We start from the raw sequence: 5,425 nt of genomic DNA, 5'->3' as shown, positions 1-5,425 counted from the left end.
ATAAGCAGGTAACGTTGCCCACACAGACTCCCCACCCCACCCGGCGCCCCTATACTCCTCCCCCACACCCACCCCCCCACGTACAAACCTTCTTGGGTGGGGGGGGGGGGTAGAAAGTGAAAAAATCAGATTTTTACTCTAACTCTTTTGAAATAATTACAAATTTGCCATGGAATTACTTTTGATTGCCAAATCTTCGTTACAACTCCGATTCAAGCATACCACATGTTTACGGATTCATCTCAGTACGACCAACCCAAAAATACCAGTCACTGCCCCAAACTCTTTTTGGAAAAGAAAATGACCAAATTACCTCTAACCCAAGGGTAATTTCGTAATTTCACTTAAATAAATTAAATAAGGAATTAAATTTGGAGTCGGGGTGTTACCGGGTTGGTGTTGGGCATGAGGTATTTAAGATTTGGAATTCCTTCTTGTGCAGCTAATTGATTAGGTGAAACTTTTCATCCCATGTAGGACAAAGTTTCCTATTTTCCTCGTCAGTTTTGAAATATCCAAGATGCAAATTCACCTTTCTTGATGAGATGGGAAGAAGAGGAAACCGCTATGCGGGTTCTTTTAAATAAAATAAATAGTATAGTCGCGCTTCTATACTCTTTAAATATCTAATGGGTACCTTTTTGTTTCTAAAATTTTTTCTCCCTGATTTTCCTTTGTCGATAAAACTAGTTTAGAGCATTATCCATTATGTTTAGGCCATTACCAAGGTATAGTATAGCTATTGTCCTCTTTTGATTTTTTACTTTTTCAAAATTATTACCCATATAAAGAATTGAGCATTTTTCCATTTAGCACTCCTATTATACACGTATGTATGTATTTTTCAATAATACTTCAGTTTTTCGTATATGTCTTAAAGACTCGGTATAATGAAAGCAAACATATAATACATGTATTGTACATGCACGCACGTAAAATATTGATTATTTAATATCAAAGAACAAAAAACAAAGTCCACAAAATAATTCAAAACAATTAATTACTATTTACCAAGTAATTTACGAAATTAATAAAATATTTAAATATTTACTAAAGAAATAATAATTAATGTAATTAAAAAAAGGCTAAGGTATTACTTAATTACGTGTATTAAATTAAAGAATTGGCCAACAGTATGACACTTAGTTGGTGGAGTTTTTATTTTTTATTTTTGGTTGGTGGAGTTATGAAACAGTTATTTCTTGCTTTGATGGGAGTTAAAAAATATCTATCTTTTAATAGAAAATGTCCTGAGTTCGAGTCCTAGCATTCATGTAATATGTGTGAGTTTAGTATGTTATCGTTCTTTTAATAAGAAAGGTCCTAAAAAAAATTGTATACCTTTTAACTTCCATATCCATAACACATTGATAACACGTGTGAGTGAGAAATTTTGCTCTCTATTGTAATTAGGGCTATCACTTGTATTTTTTATTTATTTAAAAAGTCTACCTTTTTGCAATAGAAAAACAATGCACACCAATTTTTTTAAATTGCAAGTGAATATTTTATTAGTGAGAGTGCATAGTGAATATTTTGAAGTGCAAATAATAAATTACAAAAAAAAAAAAAAAAAAAAAAAAACCTAAATTCTCCATTGAAAAAATTACATCAATGAATATAAGAATAGAATGAACGTTCTTGATGTAAATTGTTGACAAATTGCACACCACCCCTCTTTTGCATTCTATAATTTGATAGGACACCAATTTTATGATCAGGCCTTTGTACTTCTACATAAAGCACTAGTATTTTTGAAATAAGGAGGAAAGCATCAGAAAATTGATTGTCTTCTATCTTGATCTAAAAACAAGAATGAATACAAGCAGGTGAAGGAGATTGAACATGCAACAATTCCACCTCTCACATCACTATATACTCATCACTTAGATTTTAATGGTAGAATCAATCTTTCATACAATTCTAGTTTTGGTGCGGTTGCACATCTGCCAGCACGGTTACAGCACATGCTGCCATTAGCAGTAGTGAAAATATTGCTTGAGCTTCTCTACCATGGTTATTGGCAAACTTGGAACTCTCACTTCTGTGCTGTATATCAGAAAAGGGTTAGCTAGATTGGCTTTGTTGATGGTTGGAGAGAAGAGGATAAAGGGTTTATATAAGAGCAATGAGTCTGAGCCAAGTTGAAGAGGTTAATGCTCAGGCGAGTAGGTTACAAATGGAAATAAAATTTAATTCAGTTATAGTTCTGTTTTTTATTTTGATGAGCTGAGCTTAAGTAACAGTTATAACTGTTAGATTATGAGATTTATGACATGTTAAATTTTGCTATACTGATCTGAGACAGAGAGGCCGCTCTGAAATCACATACGACTCTGCATCAGTTTGTTTCGATTCTTTATGACCTTCAACACGACAAGGCCTTTGTTTTACCTTTTACTTTTGGCTTCACCAAAAGCCTGTCTTGTTCTTGTCAAAATTGCCTAACACCAATGATGTATAAGTTGTCCATGATGATTAGCAAACACCAATCTCTACTCTGCACAGAAATGAAATGAATGGCTTTGGTGCAACAGTTGCTTATGAAGAAGCCTGTGAACTTAAAGAACCTGGATTGATGCCGTATAGTGTTGGATAAAGGGAAAACTTATGTTATGGGAGGAGGGAAATTTTTTTGCATAGAGCAATCCCACATTCAAACATCTCAAACGTACTAATCACATGACCAATTATTCTGAGGACGTTGTATGCTATACGCCCGTTATACACAAAACTTTCACTTGGGAAACTCTTGTCCATGTTGCAGATCAACGTGAATGATTTTTCTTGATGCCTATTTCTACTATTTTTTATGCCACTTTCCTGATGTCTTTTGATAATTTCTTATTCACATCTGTATATATTTTTAGTGGATGAGTATCATTTACATTTATACATGAAATCTATTTCAAGTGTCATGTTTTTATAAACTTTAAAAAAGTAAAAAATTAAACGGGGACAATAAAGACTCGGGTAATGGCCTAATAGTATATAATGTTATAAACTACTTTTATCAATAAACCAAAATCAGGGAACAAATTTAAAAGAAAAAAGAGGATCCCAATTAAAAAAAAAATTTAAAAAGAAGAATTATCTAACGTATAGCCGCTATAAAAACAATATAATGACTACGAGATAGAATGGATCTCCTTGAATTCATTCGAACACGACCGTCTTCTAGCCCCTCTCTCTCGCTCAGACATAACCGGCGACCTCTCTTCTTCAATCCTCATCTCTCTCTCTCTCTCTCTCTCTCTCTCTCTCTCTCTCTCTCTCTCTCTCTCTCTCTCTCATAGCACCATCGTCATCTCGTCCCTGACCTTGGAGATTCCGAAATGGCTTTTTTTTTTTTTTTCTAGGCGCTAGCGACCGCCTAGACCTCCTAGACTACCTAGACCGCCTAGCGCTCGCCTAGTGACCGCCTAGCAACCGCCTAGACTGCCTAGCCTGCCTAGTCCCAACCTAGCCGGCCTAGCGCCTGCCTCGCGCCCGCCCAGGCCATTTATTCAGTAATATTAACAATATGAGTGAGTGTGCTCAAGGATTTTACTTGTAAAGAAGATTTCCGAACAACAACCCAGAGAAGTTTCATGCAGTTATCACAATGGTGGCTCTTGGCCAAGTAAGTCTCATGGAGATGGTGCTGTCACAATGTGCTATTTGCATTAGCTCTTTATCTTTTCTGTTCTTTTTGTTCATGTCTTGTTTTGATTTGTCTCTCTTACGTGCTATGTTTATTCATTTTAGCACCTCTAGTAGTCATTTTCACCATTAAAGTATAAAGGTTTTTGCTTAAATATCGGTGGCTCAAGGCTGATTTTGTTAGTTTCCGTTGATTTGTAAATCTTTCAGATAATGTCCCCTGTGTCTGTTTGCTTGATATTACAATTTGCAGTTCTATTTTTCTACTTGAAGCCTAGTGCTAGTTCTATTTGACTGAGACCTTTCAATTACATTTCATGAACATTAGTACCCACTTTATATGAGTAGGCTAGTTATTGTTTTTATTTAGTAAACTAGGCTACAAGTACTACTTACCTGACATAGTATCTTTTATTTTAAACATCTTTATTTCTGATTGTAACCAATTTTCCAATCAAAATCTTCCGGTATATAAATGTTGTGGGATACATTTCTGAATGTAATTTGGGAAAGCGTGCCAAATGATTGTGTTATTCATGATATTTTGATGCTTGTTCACAGAATTCTGACTTATGTGTTTGTTCTAAAACAATTGGTTAACGTTGTTGCATCTGTCTTGTAGCACTGCTGTGGTTGTGTACTGCAGCATGTATCAAGACGGGGAAGCCTCAGACTGTTAAGAGAGCAATTGAACAGGTGGAGCAGAGGCTCTCAAAAGACCGGTGGCCAGAATACTATGACGGCAAGGCAGGGAGATATATCAGGAAGCAAGCGAGGAAGTACCAGACCTGGAGCATCTCAGGATATCTGGTAGCTAAACTGATGATCGAGAACCCAGTCAATCTTTCACTAATCTCTCTTGAAGAGGACAAGAAGATAGCCAAGCCAAGGCTCACCCGCTCCACTTCCTTTTGAGTCAAACCAGTGGCAGCAGCATACATGATGCATTAGAGGTATATGAGATTTCTCTTTACCCATGAATGGTGGAGGGAAACTAGCTGATTAAACTGATTGAGTTGCAGTTTTGTGATTCATTAACATGATTTGCTAGTATGCTACTGAGATATACAGCCCCTGCATTTTCCTTTTCAGTTTCTTAATATCTGGTTTTGAATAGTAAATGGTCTGTAGGCATTTTGGAAAGTAATGCAACATGGCCATTGTTCTGCTTACCAATTATTTGGCTAAGTATTTCAAGCTTTTATGGTGGGAATTTGCCTCCTATTTTCCTGCCAAATTCAGTTTCATAGGTGTGCAAATATTTTTCTTTGTGTTGTTGATAAATTATTTTTACAAATGTGCCAAATTGTGATTTGGGGAAATAAGTAATGTGAGAAAAAATATATATTCAAAAGGCTTGTAGCTCAAGTGGTTAAGACAAGTTCAAATTTGTTTTCCTCTCAATATATAGACGGGCAAAAATAACTATATATAATGACTCTTAAAAGACCTCGACCCTCAAGTTCAAATTTGAACAAGTGTCAGAGTCTGTACTTTTACTCTTTGGCTGCTGATTATGGCTTTGAGCCCAATGCTCTCGACCCTGTATGTTCTTTGTTCTTCACGTGATTTCTTTGTGTAAAATTATTACTGGATCTTGTTAAGAAATGGTAGGTTGAAAATGAAAACTAGTCTTGGGTTTACAATTTTCTCTTCTTGTTTGCACTTTTAGTTCAAAATTTTGGGGTCTTTAGATTTTGGGCTTGAACTTGAGTTGCTAGTTGTGGACCAAATTTGGGTTATGTGATTTGAACTGATTTTGTTATACGATGTCTCTTCTGTT

The sequence above is a fragment of the Prunus persica genome, chromosome G6 (assembly GCF_000346465.2).
Source record: "Prunus persica cultivar Lovell chromosome G6, Prunus_persica_NCBIv2, whole genome shotgun sequence".
NCBI classification, from domain to species: domain Eukaryota; kingdom Viridiplantae; phylum Streptophyta; class Magnoliopsida; order Rosales; family Rosaceae; genus Prunus; species Prunus persica.
Note: the sequence above shows the minus strand (reverse complement) of the source record.